The sequence below is a fragment of the Peromyscus maniculatus genome, chromosome 16 (assembly GCF_049852395.1).
Source record: "Peromyscus maniculatus bairdii isolate BWxNUB_F1_BW_parent chromosome 16, HU_Pman_BW_mat_3.1, whole genome shotgun sequence".
NCBI classification, from domain to species: domain Eukaryota; kingdom Metazoa; phylum Chordata; class Mammalia; order Rodentia; family Cricetidae; genus Peromyscus; species Peromyscus maniculatus.
In genome coordinates, this window is record NC_134867.1 from 65626712 (window position 1) to 65645494 (window position 18783).

At 46.8% G+C, this 18783-nt stretch overlaps 1 long non-coding RNA gene across 3 annotated transcripts in view; it reads left to right on the forward strand.

Moving 5' to 3' along the window:
• Nucleotides 1-12733: 12733 nt before the first annotated feature.
• Nucleotides 12734-18783, forward strand: part of LOC121823047 (uncharacterized) — a 31945-nt gene continuing 25895 nt past the window's right edge. For 2 of the 3 annotated variants that reach the window (XR_013045165.1, XR_013045167.1), the window contains exon 1: nucleotides 12734-12963. This is a non-coding gene — a long non-coding RNA (uncharacterized LOC121823047). Of the gene's footprint in view, nucleotides 12964-13803; nucleotides 13919-18783 lie in introns of those variants that run through there. The other variant, XR_013045166.1, reaches the window with a different exon arrangement.

Here is an 18783-nt window from a genome sequence, read left to right on the forward strand (position 1 = left end):
TGCCAATTATGCAGATAGTTGACAATCAGGTAAAGAAGTGTGTTTATAATTACCTGCCAGGAGTGAGCTGTAGATAAATCTGTGTCATGCCTTACCTGGTCCCCTGCCTCTTCAGTGTGTGTGTGAGTGTTCCTTTCCCTTGACCTCAGATTTAATTCGTCAGGTACTGTGCTGAATGATGGTCTCAAAGATACGTGATTGTCTTCAGGTATGATTCAGGTAAGAATTTTGAGATAAAATAATGGTGTGCTGCCTGTGTGGGCCCCAAATTCCCTTTGTTCATGAGGGAAGAGGAGACCAGACTCGGACACAACAGGAATGTGAAGATGAAGTCCACAGACTCCATGAGAAGGTGGGGAGGGAAAGGAGATGTTGTCCCCCAGACCTCAGAGCACCTCTGTACCCATGCTGTGGCTTTGGCCTTCCACTTCAAAATGCAGAGACAATGACCCAGGAACCTATATGACAGATACCTACCAGATAGGACTGGGGAACCTCCATCCTACAACAGATCCTGGATGATTCTGGTCCATGGGTCACACTGAAAGAAGCTGGTCTGGGATACTTCATCACTGTCCTGATAGCTGTGTCCAGTGGAGGAGAAAAATCAGTCATGGGAAGGAGAGGTGGATTCTGAGTAACATGAAGGAGAGTCTATTCTGTTTCCTTAGCTATTTTGTCTGATAACAGCTATCATTGTCCTTGAAAAGGGCTAGAGGTGAACTGGTTGGCATTGTGTTCCTCACATGTCTGGGTTTTTTAACTGAACATCACCCTGAGTGACAGCCACTGGCCTTCTACAGGAAGGAAGGAGAACCTGTAGACTCTCAAGTCCAAACTCTCAGTGCCGCATCTTTCTCTCTTCTCCACTTGGGACTCCAGTGTGGGTAAGCCTGGGACCAACACTCCACTCAGAAGGTTGTATGCTTTTCTTTGCATCAAAGGGTCTTCTGAAGTTTTAGCCACTATTCTGATGTTCTGATCTTAATTAATCACAATGTCACCACTCACTCTTCCGTATAAATACACATTTCTATTCAAGTAAAGGCTGACCCCAGCGAAAACTCTGAAGAAAATCAGGGGGTGGCTGGTGTAAGGGAGGGCATCAGCACTGATGGAGCAGATGTGTCTACATGGTCAACACTGGAGGCCACACTGGAGAGTGATTTTGTAGAATCTCTCTGGACACAAACTGTATTATGTTAGAGCTTTAGTTCTACTGCTTCCCGAGACACCATAACTGCTTTTCTTTTTATTCTCAACATTGTAATGATGACATCCCTGGGGAACGGGGCCTCAGAAGAGAACGTGGGAAGAGACGGAGCTAACAGGGATGGGGATTAAACTTCCAAGGCTGGGTGGAACAATCTCTCTTAACTAAGGTTACACAAATCATTCCACATGAGAACACCTAACCAAGGCCACCTAGTGACACACTAGCACACTCTCCATTTTGTTGAGAACACGTTATGCACACACTGGTTCCAAGGTAATCAAAACCAGAGTCCAGAATGGCTGGAAGTGCCTGCCCACAGCCCATAGAATGCTGGCTGTTCTGTCCTGCCTTTGTGGCTGAAAATGAGTGAGGGCTGAGGGTAGTGTTTACACATGGATGGGCCCTGAAGAAGCTCGTGTAGTGATACACATTTGAGGCCAGCCTAGGCTATATAACATGTCAGAGACCAACTCCAACCCGACAAAGGGTTCTTGGGGGGAGGAGAGAGGAATGGGGAAGAATTAGATAGAAATATAGATGGAGACAGAGAGGAAGACAGAGACACAGGATAGCTTTGGGAGGGCCCTGGGTCAATACCCAGTTGCCAAGAGTTTTATTCTAATGGGCTTTTTATATACTACAAAGGGGAGAGGCAAAAGACCTCCCCCTTTCAAGATCATAGCACAGCGTACAGCCAAGTGTAGACCCTTCAAAATACCTGGTAACCATGCTTTTGGTCAAATCATCCTATTATGCAGCCCTGCTGGGTAAAGCAAGCTCAGATTCTCTGACCTTGAGTAAGACCTTACTAGGGAGACTCTGTGGGTTCCTACAATAACATAATGCTGTTCCCAAATAAAGTCGTGAGGCAAGGAGAGAGGGAAAAAAACCCTCTAGAACTTTCTATGGTGATCATAGCTATGTATATCCCAGGCTCACTTTATGGGACTCTCAGTTTGCAAATGTTTACCAGCACATGGTATTTCTCATTTCCAACTTCTCCTGTCCTGTTTCGGAAAGTTTTCTCCATTACCAATCAACTTGTGTTTTCCATACACCTGTGGCTAATGCTCATTCTCTCCTGAATCCTAGGCCATTCCAGGTCTGTCCAATATGGTAGAGACCATTCCAGTGCCTAATAACTAATGTCCGTCTTCCATCAAAGAGAAACCTTCCATTTGATGTATCAGTTACTTAACAGTTGTTTGCTTTTTGGTACACCATGGACAAAACCTTCCCACCCATCCTACAGGACATTCTCATGGTCTCCTAACGCCTTGTCTCCCCATCTGCAGGGCTCTCTAAGAAGCCAGCATCCCTAGAGCATGCACCAGCTGTGCATTGTCAGGTACTGACATGGTACCTTCTTTAGAGAAACAACCTTTTGCTTCACAGGAGAAATTTGGGAGAGAAAAAAGAAAATGACAATACTCTGTAGACCCCTCACATGAACACCAGCCACATCTCTGAGCATTCTTTCCTTCCTTCCACGATCGGCCGCTCCTGCAGTTCTGAGCACCGAAGTTTGCTTCTGTGACCTGCCTGTGACTGTGTTTGGGATGGGAAATTACACAGCCCACTTTAGTTTGCTGTCTTGAGGGAGCCAGAAGTTCATACCACCTGGACTCACATTTTTTTTGAAGATGTAATCTTTGCTTTTCTCTCTAAGGCTATGTTAAGTCCTCCGCAGAACTTAAGACTCCCAGTGGATCCTCACCTTTGATGTCTGAGCAGTCAGAACATTTGGGCTCCTTTTCTCTGCAATAATCCACCACATTCCTTCCAAGTGAGGGGCTGTCTGTGAGGCTTCAGGAGCGCCTACAGAAGGATGCAGATGCACATAGACTTTCTATTAACATTCTAGCTGCAGGATTCATTGTCAGACAAAAGATAAATAAGCAAAAGTGACTGGTCTAGACAAGTTCTACAATAGAATACCGTACTATTTATTGAGAAATGGCTACTAGACAGGACAGGCTTCTTCCTGGCAGTGACTTCATTGGAAGAGCTGGCTGTGGTGGGGAGAGCACAGGGTGGGGAGTTGGGGCTGTTCCCTGGAGGAAGCTGCAGAGAATCAGAGAGGAGGGAACAGGGGCACAAAGCAAGGCTAGGTGATGACTTGGTACCCTCTGCATCATGAGAGAATCCATATCCAGCATCCCCATGTGCAGGACATTCTTACGGTTGTATGGACGGGAAAGGAAGTGTCCACTCTCATATCTAAGCTTCCATATCATCTGGCAAACCACCAACAAGAGGTGAGAGAGGGATGTCTTGAATCCCAGAGTACACTGGAAATCCCAGAGTACTCTAGGGGGCAACTTAGAGGGGATTTTCCAACTGCTGCAAGTACAAAATTGGTCATTTGTAGCTGATTCTCTGGCCCCAGCCTGTGCACACATGGATCAAAGTGTGATCAGAAAAACAAGGCTTTCTTTGAACTTGAATTAATAGAAACATGCATGAAATATTAACACGAGAGATAGGAAGAGAATGTGGTACACCCCCACATAGGACTTAGGGGAGATTTTAACTACTAGGGACAAAACCCAAAGACAGATCATGCTGTGGACCTCAGCCTGAGCTGGTCACTGCTGTCTGTGATGGAGAGTTCCCCTCAGCCGTGAAAACACAGTAGAAGCAACAGAAAGTGTAGAATCCTGCAGACCAGAGAGTCCTGCCGACCTGGGGACCCTGCTGAACTAGGGGTTGAAGCAGATTGTCATAGAGGAAGCTATTCATCAAGGAATGACTATGATAACGAGATCATTTGCAAACTGACTCAAACAAAATTAGAATCCTGCTTACGTAGTTTAAAAAAAAAAACTTTAAAGGCATTTTCCCCCTCTGATGTTCAGAAAGAAAAATTCCTTTCATTATTTATTATTACAAAACCATTTGTGGTTTCTTGTCATGAGGAGGCTCTAAGCAAGAAGAGGTTCCATAGGGTGCTTCTCACTAGACACACAAGCTATAAGGCCGTGTGCTGTGTACTCAGGAATGAACAATGAAACACAACACCAGTAACTGATCTTGTAAGGACGTCATGGAACATGCTCACACATACCTCAGTGGCCTTGCCATCTGTCCACATTCTCATTAAGCACAAATCATGGCCTTCAGTCATCATGGCCAGAAGTGAAGTTACTGTCATAGTTGGTCAGCCTTTGAACACAGCAAACTGTTCACTTATTATGCCCTGTTCCAAAGCTGAGAGTCGTGGTTTAGGTCAGTCCTGGTCCTTGTAACTTTCCATAGAACTGATAGAGGCCCTTCTAAAATTTCTTTGGTTGTGTTGGAGTTGGTAGGGATGGAACCCAGGGCTTGGCATGATCTAACCCATATGACATCACACGCAGCCCATCATGCACTCGAGTGCTGTGTGGAACTTAATCATGTTATCTTTCTTGAGTTTAGCAACCCTATAAGACCAGTACTCATGTCACTCCTGGCTTAAAAGGCCTGGGGTTCTTGGCCCATATAACACTAGCACCATGCTTCACAGCAGCCAGCTCTATTCTCTTATTCCAACCCCAAGGGCTCCGTAGGTTCCTACCCTGGTGGACATCACTAGGAACAGTCACCTTGCCCTTCCGTGGGGCACTGTGCTCAGCACTTCTGTCTGAGAGGAACTGCTGAGTCCATCCAAGTCTCTGTAGGCCATGGCTTTGTCAAGACAGCATTGTGGTTCAAAGGTCACAGACACCTTAAGCATGGCATTGTCCTCATAAATGGATGATGGTGTAGGTAACTGGAAAGTGAGGTACCAGCCTTGACCATCCACAGATAAGAAAGCACGAAGGATGCTTGCACTGGAGATGTGCTTGGGTGACCAACCCAACAACAAGGGACAGAGGCAGAGACTCAAGGAGGCAGAGGAGCCACAGAGCACCTTGCTTAGTTTCTGGTAACTACTTCCTTCTAGAAAGCTGCCTCACCCACCATAATAACTCACCCCGAATACCTGAGAACCCAGTGTCCAGTCTGTCTCCTTCCATTCGACCCAAGTGAAGGGCTGTATCATTCATTGGCCAAGTTTTCCTGATTTCGCACGGCCAGGAAACCCTGGCGTGATTCAGCTAGTTCAGTGCTTCTTAACCTCTGGGTCACGACCCTTTGGCAAGCCTCTATCTTCAAAAATATTCACATTATGATTCATAACAGTAGCACAATTACGGTCATGAAGTAGCAACAAAAAAAATTATATGATTGGGGGGTCACCACAACACGAGGAACTGTATTAAAGGGCCGCATTAGGAAGGTTGAGAACCACTGGGCTGGTTCATAGGTGGTGATGGTTTTACATAAACAAGTTACTCATTCGACTCTGCTTCCTGGTTTGTGCTGCACAGACAGTGTTTCCCTGAACAAACAAGTGGAGGAGTCCCCCTGACTCTGAGTTTGCTTTCAAAAGGGACCCAACCACGGCTGCAAAACTGAGTCCATGCAGAAATGAAGATATTCTAAAGGGACATCTGTGCCTTACCTTTGGGCCATTGAAACACGGGACTCCAAGTAACTGGAATTTCCCCTGGAGTTCCATGAGAGGAAAAAGGTTGATGCCCCAGGGCCAGTCGGAGACAGAGCTTGTATCCCAGGAAGAGATTTCACATCATCCTGACAAGTTGTCAGAACATCTTGCAGGAAAGACTGAGCCAGTGATGGGCCAGTGACAGGCTGGACCACAACTTGACTGGGTCTTGCTCTTTATTGAAACCTAAATCAGGACCCCAAAGATGGGCCTGCTTGGGGGTCACTGGACTGCTTTGCTCCTCTTTCTGTGGTCACATCGAATGAATAACCCATTTTTCTTTTCACGGTTACTTTTTCTCCTTAATTGGCCTTCTGAGGACAAAGGTGGATGATGGATTCTGGTCTGTTAGATGCACAAGTTGGGAAGACTCAAGTCATTCCCAGGTCCAAGGCTGGACTGCAGTGGCCTCTATAATGCTTCTGTGCTCAGTTATCAAGTTTCACTGTAGACAAAGAACACTCTTCAGCATGTTTCCAGCAGACATAGATTCCTAAAAGAACTCAGAGCCCATGGGCAGCAGGCAGGCACGTCAAAGGCTGGGAAAAGAGGGAGTCGAAACCTGGGAAGTAGAAGGGGTCAAGGCCTGGGGGAGTAGAGGAGGAGGTCAGAGCCTGGGGGTGGGCAGAGGAGGTCTGAGCCTAGGGGAGCAGAGGAGGAGATCAGAGCCTGGGGGTGAGCAGAGGAGGAGGCCAGAACCTGAAGGGCAGAGGAAGCCATTAGGATCTCTGTGTATTTTGTGCCATCTGAGGCAAGGAGGAGACAGCAAATGCTGCCAGTGATAACTGTCAGAACTCAGCCTTACCTGGTGCCACCAGCCTGAAGAAGTCAAATGCAGCTCTTGAAGACCTGAACACGCTCCCCTCCCAAGAATCCAGTACAATAGGAGAAACCCCTCTGTTGGAGTCAGCATCTTCATCCTAATGAGATAACCATGTCTGCTTGGGAAAGCAAGCCTTCCAGGTGGCTCCTCACTGCTAAGGATCTGTGCCTGCCGGGGGTGGCTGAGTAAGTGCACAGAACACACAGAGTTCTACTGCCAAGAAAATGCTTAGCACCGCCCACCATGCAAACTACAGAGCAGTCACCCGTGAGAAAGCCTGCAGTGGACATAAGCACAGTGTGAGCAGAGCACCAGGAGGGGTCCAGCCAAGCGCATTCGCTCTGAATGTGGATATCCATGGTACTTTTCATGAATAAATATTTGACTTGCTGGATTTAACCAAAATGTATATATAAACCTCAGGGAAAGTTGCAACCACATTTTACCATTTTCCTTATAGTTTGAAAGAAAAAAAAAAAACAGTAAGTGAACGAGGCATTACCTTTCCATTGTCTGAGAAATGCTTAGTGGCAGAAAGTGCTGTGAAGTACCCACAGAGTCACCAGGCAGGAGGAACCACTAAGAAATGCACATTTGCCCAGAGGAGACAGGGTCAATACTGATGGCCTTCGTGAGCCAATTCTGTCCAAGACTGTTAATGCCCAAATAGCATGCAATGTCTCCTGAAATTGAACGATTTTTATTATCCATTTATTTATTCACATAGAAGTCTACCTAAAGCATGCACACTGCCCCCATGAGTTCAAAGAGAGGTACAGTGAGGTTAATGTTTATATTGTCAACCAAGATAACAGAAAAGGATTCTCTGAAAAACATGCTACTTGTCTGGTAATGAGCAGGGGCAAGGGGGCGGAAGAGAACCTTCCACAGGCGATTCTGTGTGAACCATCCCTCAGCAGTCCTGTGTGGCCACAGAGCAGAGACAAGGTGGCCTCTGTCCAGGAGGCGGATTCTGGGAAGGCAACCTCACAGCAGCTGTGGCTCTGGAAATCTCACATGATAGTTCTTGTCAGCCAGCAGGAGCCAAGCAAGACACCTCCTATCAGTATTTATTTAGCTTGTCTGTGTGTTAGGACTCCATTTGGTTTTGACAAGTTCCACACTATGTAATCATTAACAGAAATGAGACATCGGGCTTTAGGAAATACTCTCTGGAGGAGAAGAGAAAGGAGAATCAACAACAAGACCATCAGAGAGGGGGACGCTGGGATTCTACCCTCTTGGGCAGGCAGAACGAATGTCCAGAAGGATGAATCAGAAAGACAGAGGTGCTTGAGAAAGCCTGGTCTCAATCTGGAGAAAAGCGACACAGTAAAAAGTTACTTCTCAGCTTGGTGAAGAGTCATTTCTTGATGAAACCACACTGGTGGCTTTATCCACCTGAGGGCCTGCTCTGCCTGTGTGTCAGAGGTGTCGTGAATCTGGGGCTCTAGGTAGTCTGGAGAACAGAAGGCTTGTAACGTGCTTCTGGGAACTTATGTCCTGCCTGTCTCTTGTGCCCCATGTTGGAGCCAGGATTAACTGTCCGGTGTACTTGTTAGTTCTAATCATGAGCTGAAGTGTAGATGGCTGGAGACATATTGTCACAGGGTGAGAGAGGACCGTTTGGACCCACGGGGCTGGCTCACCGACTCACTTGATGCCACCTGGTCTCCAGGGTGTTGTTGAGGAGGAGTGAGATCTTCAGGTCTAGTGGGAAGAGATCTGGTCAAGGATCTCCATCCTCCAGAAGGGGCTGACCGGCCTCCAGGAAGTAGGACAGGTCTATGAGGAGGGGAGCAGTCCCCTGTAGTATAAGGTGGGTTCTAGGACCGTGGTGGCCCTGGTTACCTGGTGTCCTGTACACGCGTGTGCCCCCTCTGTGCTCAGCCGTCTTCCTCTTTGTTTCTTTTCCACGTGGCTCCCTCACCAGGATGCTTGCCAGCACCATGCTGCTTACACTGATCTGCTGGAATCATGAAGAAGGAGCCTCTTCGCTTTATAAATACCCAGACTCTGGCACATGGCCACAGTAGCACAATGTGATCCAGGTTGTCCTCATCTTTTAGGTCTGTCTTCTTGTAGTCAGACATTAGGTTAGAGGTCACCTCTGACTACTGTGGAGAAGTGGTCACTGGTCACTCACTGCCTTGTTCTCTCTCTGTATAATTCATCTCTCGTCTGTCTTTCTCCCTGTGGTGGTCTGAAAGAAAATGGTCACCAACGGGAGTGGCCCTATTAGGTGTGGCCCTGTTGGAGGAAGCGTGTCACTGTGGAGGCGGGCTTTGAGGGGTCATATATGCTCAAGCCACATCCAGTGAGACGTTCATTTCCGGTTACCTTTGGATCAAGATGCAGCATTCTCCGGCACCATGCCTGCCTGCACGCTGCCATACTCCCTGGTGCCACGCTCACCACCATGACGGTAATGAGCTAAACCTCTGAAGCTGTACGCCACCGCCTCAAATAAATGTCTTTCCTTTATAAGAGTGCCGTGGTCATGGTGTCTCTTCACAGCAATGGAAACCCTAAAGCACCCCCCCCTCTCTCTTTTCCTTCTTTGTGCATGCTACACCCTATCCCTACAAGGCATATATAATAATACATTTGCTTGTTTTTTGCTAAGTGCTCAAAATATACAGTGCAAAGGTCAATTCTGTGAATGGGCATTTGCAGTTCCCCACAGCCTAGCTTACCCTGGAGGCGTTTAGGTCAGGGTTTGAATACACACAGATGTCTTTAGGCTTCCTATGTTTTCCCCTGAGTAACCACTTAAATGCTCTTCTGCCCAGATAAACTTGCTTTGGCATTATTCAGAATTTAAGAATTTGTCCACATCCCACGGCTTCAGCTTTGCCAGAGCAGCGGAAGGTGGTGGCCGCAGGCCCTTCCCGGAGCTGCTGCTTCCTGGCAGGGCCTTGCCCACTGCGGCCTTAGCCCACAGCCTCTGCAGCCCCAGAGGGCCGCTGGGCAGCAGCTGCTTCTCCAGGCCCTCCATCATCCACGGCCGCACTGCCAAGGGCTCACTTTCCGCTTTCCGTTGCCGAAGAGCCAAGAACAGCTAATTGGAGGTGTTTGAAAGTGGACAGGACGGCTCCCCAGGCCCGGCGGTGTTCCCTTTGTAGCACGCGTGTGAATCTTTCTAAAATCAAAGGGAACTTGCTGTGCTCTGTGGTTGCGGCCCTGGAGTCTGTTTCATTGATGGAGGAGGCCTCAGCCACTGGGCCCTCTGAACACAGTGCAAAATGGATGTTTGAGTGATGACACGTGGAATCCATATTTAATCACGAAAATTAAAACGACGGAGTAAATTTCATAATTTCTGCCATATGGTACAGCAGTGGCATGCGTGCCAAGAAAGGATCATGATGTTGGGATGGATGCCGGGTCCACAGCAGCCACTGGAGTTTCCAAGTTCCTGACCCACTGACCTTTGGTGCCTCCTTGGGGAGCATAGGGCAGAGTCACTCTTTGGGCTTTCCATGCTGGCTGCACACAGCCTCACATCCCTGTACAGGCCCTTCACTGGGGTACTGCCTGTCATGTAGCTGTCCCATTTTGTGAGGGTAGGGCTAGGAAAGGTCACAGCTGCCCCACAGAAACCTCTTATCTGTTCTTACTTCTTTCAAAGGAATTCTAGGCCACCTACTTTTGAATAATGGCCCTAAGGCACATAAACTATAGACGGCTCTGGAAATGACCAGACCTGGCCCTTGTTGGTCCTCAGGTAGCTGTGAGAAGATTGCGCTACGACACAAGTTTTGGGTATGAGATGAAGCACTAGTCTTCAATGATTTTCCATGAAGCCGACACCTAAGACAGGTAGTTGGCACATACCCTGCTTGCATGCCTTTGGCAGAACCGGTCTATGCTGCTGGTTGGCCAGGAGGACAAAGCAGGATACTAGCTGGGCTTGAAGACTAGCTAAGCAATGTGGTCGTCAAGAGTTACTGCCTTTCACGCTGTGCTTGGAACAAGCTCACGATAAAGCCTTGTGGTTTTTCTTCAGTTAAAATGTAGCCCCCGTCCTGCACCTCTTCTCACAACTGTGCCAGTCTCCAGGTAGCCTGGGCATCTGTAGTGGTGGCTCTGACTGACCACAGCTGCTCAGAGGCTGTGCCTTCTTCGATGTCGCCATGCAGCTGCAGAGGGTACCTAGGCTCCTGGGATTGCCCAGGATTCACCCTTCATGGCTCTTCCATCAAGTCCCCTGCCTGCATGGTTAGATATCCATGAGTGCATCTGTCTGAAGAGTCAGGCACAGATAACTTCTGGGACAAGAAAGTGGAGTTAAAATGAGTCAAGGCCGAGTTCCATGAAGAAGTGTAAAGTGAGTCTCTGGGATATACTCAGGAGGCAGCGTCCAGCACAGTACAGCTTAGGCTGGGCGATGTAGAGACAGGCCTTTCAACACTGCGTCTGGGCCATCTGAGCTGCCATGGGAGAGCATTCTGAGGTGTCCAGAGGGGAAACAGGCTGTCTCCATGCACACTGGGTCTGTCCTCCCATAACACCAACTAGTTCCAGTCTGACCTCTTCTTCATGTTCCCATCTGTCCTTTGGATGATTTCAGCGAGGAACAGCAAGTCTTGGCTGACCTGGGGGCTTTCCTTTCCTTTCCTTTCGTTGACCAGACACCCAGGTGACACCTGGAAGCCAGGCAGATTAAGGAGGCAGAAGAGAAATGTCAAATACACATTTGAGTTACTTCTATTCCGTTTTCCCCCATCCGTCTTCTAGTTTCCGATGAAAATCGGAGCCTTTGGGATGCGTTGCTGAGTGAAGGGACTCCTTTGCTTCTGCCCCAGTCACACAGGGCATTGTACGTTAGTGTCTGTATCCTTTCGACAGATGGACATATCCCGAGGGCAAGGGCTATGTCTGATTTATTTTAGTTTCCAAATATTCAAAGTAAGACTTTCATAGTACTTAGTGAATACCTGTTCATGCAGAAGTTGATAGATTGGGGAAGGGACAGAACAGAAACGACTCTGATAACATCAGGAACGTGAGCTCCTGAAGGTGAGGGTGTGTGTGTGTGTGGGAGAGTTAGGGGGGAGGGTTGTGGGGGGAGGGGCCCTGCCAGAAGTGGGTAACCACGGAACATAGTTCAAGACCAAGGGAAAACGTACAGTCAATAACTAAGGTGAGAAATGGGCCCACTGCTGAGTGGCCTTCCTAAGGCTTATTCTCTGCAATTTAAATAGTTCAGTGGTCTTGGCCAGTTCCCCATGAGATAGTTTTTTTCCCTCAGTGCTCTATGTAATATGCTAAAGCTCTGCCCTAGGGTCTCCCTAGATCTGTGACTTAAACTGAGCTTATTAGGTGACTATGGTGTATCTGGCAGTGTGAGCGTATTAGTCCAGCCGCTATCCCAGCTCCCTTTTGATGGATGCTATGCTTACTTCCTAGCAGTGTGTCTGGTCTCAGTAGCTTGTTCTGGTCTGACTCAGGACCCAAAGATGTCTGAGGTGAAATTATAAAGGTAACCACGGGAATGTCAGTAACACCCTCAGGCCTCCAGCCAGCTTTCCAGGGTATTTGAAGGGTGTGTGTGGATGTCCACCAGACCTCAACAATGTTGGTCAGTCCAAAAGAGTAGCTTACTTAATATAAAATGACACTTCGAAGTCTTTGAGTTTTTATTTGACAATAATGAGACTAGTTATTTTATTACAATTTTACTTATACTTAAGTGAGATTTTTATTTTGTTTTGCTTTCTATTTTTTTCTTTTCGTGTCACCAAAGAGTAAATTTTCACACGGAATAGTCCATTCCCATGATATCCTGAAATTATCTGGATTAGAATTTTCTAATAAAACAGAACATCTTCTTAGATGCAGAAGAGCTTTGCTCATCTCATGCACAGAGAACTTGAGTCTGAATACGGTATACGTTGCTCAATCCCAGTAGACTGCTAATCATGGTTGTTCTGTGTGATTCATGATCTGGTATTCTTTTTAATGCACAATGAATTTTTCCATAAGAAAGCCTCTAACTTCCTTCATGCCTACTAAGTGGAGTGGAACTTCAAACTTCTGATTTAACAATGAAATACGAAATAGATTGTTCCATAATCCTGCCGGAATCTATCTGGAAGAATTTCCCAAGTAACTGTATGAAAATTCTAAACATGTCTTGGAATTTTATGACTCAATAATATCTAGTCTATTACAGAAAAAGAGAGAACCCCTAGTCAAATGCTCTGCTGTTAAGAACTCCCTGGAGGGACGCACACTTGCCACAGTGGACCAGCAGGAGCTAGCTTGGTCAGACACTTCCTTGTCGAACTACTCAGATGACAGAGCAAGCTGCTTCTCTGGTAATAAATAACTACGCTAAGATGGGTTTCTCTTGTGCACCTAAGATGGGTCAATGGGCAGCTTGGAGAGGTATGTATGCCCAATGTCACAGAGCCCAAGGTCTGATGCACAATATATACCCTGGTGTGTGCTGTGTCTGTCTAAGGAACAGACTGTTTTCAACCCGAGTAAATACCAGCACGGCATGATCATCACTGGTCTGGAAAGATCCCCACTTTCCCAAACCCCAGTCCACTGGAAGTTTGAGCAATTTGGCATCTTCATAACTTTGGATAGACTCAAGGCCAAGCCTGTGTTCTAACACTGACTTCTCATCCTCCTAAAGTTGCCTTGCACTATGATTCCTGTGCCACTGACCAGGAATGGTGAAGAGGTGGAGCCTGGTACTGGCTGGGGGATAATCTCTGTTCAGCCCTCTGGTTGTCTGTCTACTATCTAGAACTTGCAGGTCTACATGAAGACTCCACAGAGGGAAAGTCAGGCCCTGCCGCTTGTGACCCTCATCATCCCATGGTCCTCACCCAAAGTCCACAGGCACAGCAGATCTTGCCAGTGTAGTTGTCTTCATATAGTTATTTCTAGACTCACATATCCAGACCTCCATCCATTATACTTCAGGTTGTATGATTAGCCTGATAAAATCTGAGCTGGAGAGTGGGTGTTTCAACCTTAATGCCTACAGACCAGTCAGATGTCCCTAGACAGGGAAGGTAGCTCCCCCCTGTTCTGGATGGAGCCCCATTTCAATCTCCATACCCTCTCTAAATGAAAGCATTAACATGGCTTTATTGAAGTTTAGAGTTTTTCCTCTTTCAAATCATTTTCCCCATGGATTTTTCTTTCAAAACTAGAGGCTAGGGTGACTTCTTTTCTGGATGTCATGCATTATACATTTTTCTGTTATTCCAGTGTCAATGAGACTAAGCAAGTAAAGTGAGAAAAATGGGTATGGACCACGTCTTCACCTTGGTGCACAGGGATAATGCTAACTACGTTCAATAAATAGGATGATGGTTGTTTCCTATACATTCTGTAGAAGTTTTTTTTTTTTTTTTTTTTTTTTTTTTTTTTTTTTTACTATCAGAGAACATCCAATTTTCAAAATCTTCTCATATTTATGGTTTCACATCTGCCTTTCCACACACCTCATCTGTCTGTGAAGTCGGCATGGCAGGAGCTTTTACTTTCCAGAAGAAAATGCCAAATAAACTCAGGTTCAGTAACCTGACCGAGTCCTCAGTGAGGCCAGGACTAGATTCCTTCAGATGTTTCAACTTTGGGTTTAGTTCTTTTTCCCCCAGCTACTCGGAAATGGTGAGCTCTGACATTTCCTCGTGGATACTTTCTTATGCAAATATTTTTTGAGAACACACAGTGTACACTTTGAGTGCTAAGGACTTGGCTTAGTTGATCCAAGTTTTCCAAGTTAAGTTTGATGCTTCCTTGTTGAGAACTTTGAGAGTCATACGATAGTCATTAGAACACTATTATTGATAAAGCCCTATTATTTCACAAAATAGGACCAAAATATTCTTCCAAAATCAGAATTTTCTTCTAATGTTTTAGGATAGGTATAATCTACTGTATTAAAAGAGTAGAGGCTAAGATTCCAGTTGGGTGCTAGGCTCCTACATACTTCCCAGAATTAATCTGTTAATAATCACTTGGTGAGTGTGCTTCCAGACCTGTCTCTTGTCACCCAGATTCAACCCAGCAGCAAGCTCCGTGGGTGCAACCTGGAGAAGCATTGAGATCCCTCTCCACTCTGCCTCTGCCTGAAAACCCACTTGATGGCAGAATCCAACAGTCCTCTGCTTCCTAAGGCTTCTCAGATGTTTCCTTCTCTCCATCCAGTCAAAACCCGCTTGATGGCAGAATCCAACAGTCCTCTGCTTCCTAAGGCTTCTCAGATGTTTCCTTCTCTCCATCCAGTCAGGACGTACATAGTCCTCCCTGGATCCCTGCTGGTGCCCTTCACTCCTCAAGGCCAGGGTTCCTGTCTCCCTGTGTGACCTCATCCACCACCTCTCATTAGAGAAAAATCTAGTGCTGCCTCTGTCCCCGGTGAGCTGGCCCCTCTTCATGGGGCCATCAGCAGAATCTGCGCCCCCTGGTGTCCCTAAATATGGAATCTGAATTGCTGGTGGAAACTTAGCGTTGTTTTTCTCTCACTGCCCTGGTCCAGGTCAGTGGGGCATCAGTCCCATCCCTATGTGCTCTCTAGGAATCATGACTCTTATTGAGTTATCACTAACACCTTTTCCCTCCAGACCTGTCCGATCAGTCCTCACACCCATGCTCTGAGAGCCCCATTTGGTGCCTGCTAAGATGCATCTCTCACGCAGCATTGAGGGTTGTGGCCAGCCCTGAAGTCCCACTTCTGGTTCCTGCTGACTCTCTTGCCAGGGAAAATCCTGCAGGTGTCTGTGTGGGCCCCTGCTGAGGTGTCCGGAACATAGACAAAGGACAACTTCTCTGCTGCATTCTATTTATGTTATCCCTTTATATAAAGTTGCAACATCCACCTCAAATCTGTCTAAGCCTTCATTTTTCTTTACACAGTAAAAGTTCAGTTTAACCAAATGAGTGATCAAAGAGGAAGCCAATCATGCACAATATCATGGCAGAGTCCAATAAATGAGCCTTGCCTGAAAGGCCCAAGTCCCACAGTTTAAACGTTTCAACGGAGTTTTTAACAGTACAACCCAGACCCTGGCAGCCCTAAAGGCTTAGCAGTCATCCTCAACAGGACAATTGAAGGAAAGAGAAAAAAAAGCAGAGAATGGAGATGTAGTCAATGTAGCCGTGTTGGGAAGAAGAAGAATTAAAGGGGTCCAATTACCACCCCTACCACACCCCCACAAGTCCATTTTGGGGGCCATGATATGAGGTTTAGATTTCAATAAAGAGCAATGGGTATGCGTAGCTAAGCAAGCCTGTCTTGGTGTGGTCGGGTAAGTTCCAGAACTGGTGAAAACTCTTCCTAGGAGTCAAGCTCCCACTCTAGATGGTGCCCCAGACTCTCACTTCCTCCAGCACGGGATTTCTGGTGGAAGTCCGATGCCTTAGGAACCATTGTTTTCATAGTTTCAAAGCTTCAGGGGGCGGGGCACAGTGTCTCTCCAGAGCCTTTCTTCCTCCATGGAAAACCACTATGGCTTCAGAAGGTGGGTGCTACAGAAGTGCAGCTGAGACATAGGTATGCACGGTCTTCGGCAGGGGGACACGAATTGCCAAACTACTCATGGTGCCATAGCCAGGATCAGAAACATTGCACACCCACAAAATTACATACAGCATAAAACTGGGGTCTGCCCCTGCTTCTCTGTAAAGGTCAAGTTCACACACCAGAGTCGGGGACGGAATGGCAGGGGCGTCTCCTGTACCTGGCCTCTGCGTACTGCTGGTGGGGGAAGGCGTGTGTTTCCTGGGGCCCCTGTCACTAATTCTCCAGGGCTTCTGTGATTTCCCTGCTTCCTGACAATTCAGAGGCGAAAGAAAGAAAGAAAGAAAGAAAGAAAGAAAGAAAGAAAGAAAGAAAGAAAGAAAGAAGGAAGGAAGGAAGGAAGGAAGGAAGGAAGGAAGGAAGGAAAGAAAGAAAGAAAGAAAGAAAGAAAGAAGGGAGGGAGGGAGGGAGGGAGGGAGGGAGGGAGGGAGGGAGGGAGGGAGGGAGGGAGGGAGGGAGGGAGGAAGGAAGGAAGGAAGGAAGGAAGGAAGGAAGGAAGGAAGGAAAGAAGGAAAGAAAGAAAGGAAAGAAAGAAAGAAGGAAAGAAAGAAAGAAAAGAAAAGAAAGAAGTCTATCTTTTTATTTTTTTGTCTGCTGAGCACTTGTGGAGGAGAACAGGCTGCCACTGTTGTCCCTCCTTTTTCTGTAATCTGTCAAAATGCCTGAGGGGTGATTTACAAGACCCTGGAGTGGTTAACACTGATAGATTCTAAACAAACTGTGGCATGTCTGGCGCTCATGGGGCTGCAGCCCTAAGTGTCTGTGAGTGTGTGTTCAACCTCGGCGTCTCGAGGTGACATCTTCAATTTATTACTCCTGTTATGTAACTTTGCTTTGGTGCCTGGCCGTCCATTCCCATGACTTTGTGTCGAAACACATTTTTAAGTCTTGGCCTTGCATTCCACGGGGGCCGCGGGCTCCTTATTTATCACTGTTTGTAAGGAGGTCTGAGATCATGAGCAAACTACCCAGTCACATGTCAGGGATAAGAAAAGACTTCCTTCCACATTAAAGCAAGATCGATGGCCCTCTGCTGACACAGGTTATCTCCAGTTCACCCTCTGGCACAGCCCTGAGGCCGTTGGCTCCAGTTGCTGGCTCGGCAGCTACCCAGTCACCCCAGGCCCTTCCAGAGAGAAAAAACCATAACAGGGCCCTACTGCTTAGCTTGCGTTCCTTGGTCAAACCTCCTCCTTTCAGATGATAGCACATGCATTTGGCCTGTGTGGAAGTGAATGGTGAAGTTGGTGATGGACAATGTGTTGTGGTTCAGCTTGAACACTTTACACACTCAGCAACTGAAAGCAAAAAAGAAAAAATCAATTAAGAAAAAGCCTATTTCTTTGTGTGAAGGAGAGTGTTAGGAAACAGCACACATGTGGCAGCCAGAGGACAACATAGAAGTCAGTTCTCTCCTTCCGCCCTGTGCGTCCTGGACATTGAACTCAGGTTACCCTTATGCTCTGAGCTGTCCCACTAGCCCAACAATTGGTAATTGAAAAAAAGAAAACAAATAATTCATCTGTACCTCTTAGGTGTGCGACATGTGAAAACTGAACTGAGGAACCTTGTCCTGGGGGCCCTTGTGAGGGGCCTGTAGGCTCTAGCTGGCGCTCAGCCTCTCCCGGTAATGACTGTGCTCAGTCCAGTGTTTTCCAGTATCGCCTAAACAACTTGATCTGTATCTCCATGCTGTCCTCCCAGCTGGAGATGCTGGTGGCTATGCCCAAGAAGCAAGACTAGTTTGCCCTGAGTCCAGAAGCAGGTGGCACCTCCCAGTGCCGCATCTCTCAGACAGGCCTGAAGCTTTGGGATCCCCAGTCTCACAGCAGTGGTTCCATCGCTGCTGTCTGAGGGCACTGCTGTGTGCCAGGGATGCTTCAGCTTGGATACAGAGAGAGAGGCTCCTGCCTTCTAGAGCCTGAAGGGACGGGCTCCTGGATAACAGGACTTGGAGCTATACACATGGGGTTGGCAAGTCTTGGACACAGGGGAGCCTGGGATTGCTAGCCCTGGAAGAACTTCTCACCCACCCATGATTCTTGTCTGGGTGGGTTAGAAGATCCCAGTCCGCTGAATGTTGACAGAAGCAGATGAATAAATACTCTCCTTTGCTCTTGAATTAGGAAGATGTGGGCAAGGGGAACAACCAGTGTCCTCACCTGGGAAACTCCCAACCGTAGTTGACAATTTCCCTACTTTCTTTGGCTTTAATGTGATGTGTGTTACCTTCTAGGGTGGGGAGGTAGAGCTTTCATTTTAAATCTTTCCATTATTAAATAAATGTACTGGTGTGTAAAATGCTTTTTCTAGACTCTGCTGCTAGCCAAGCCAGCACCTTTTGAAACCTGTTTTCATTTTTCTATTCCAAAGTTGGTCTGCCTCTTTTTATTTAAAATGTGGTATTTTTTGAAAACTGAATCCTGTTGAGTCCTTTTAAAATATGGGGATTTTTTTTGTCTATTAGCTTAGCTTATTCAAGGTTTTGTATTTCATATTATCTCCACTATACTCAAGTTACTATTAGATTACATCTGTCACATCTGTTTTTGTTTCTTTATCTTTCTTGATTTGCTTCAATAAATCAATTATGTTCAACAATCAGTTTTTCTCTTCTGTTACATTTTTGAAATATTATATATTTTTATTTAGGAATTACCCTA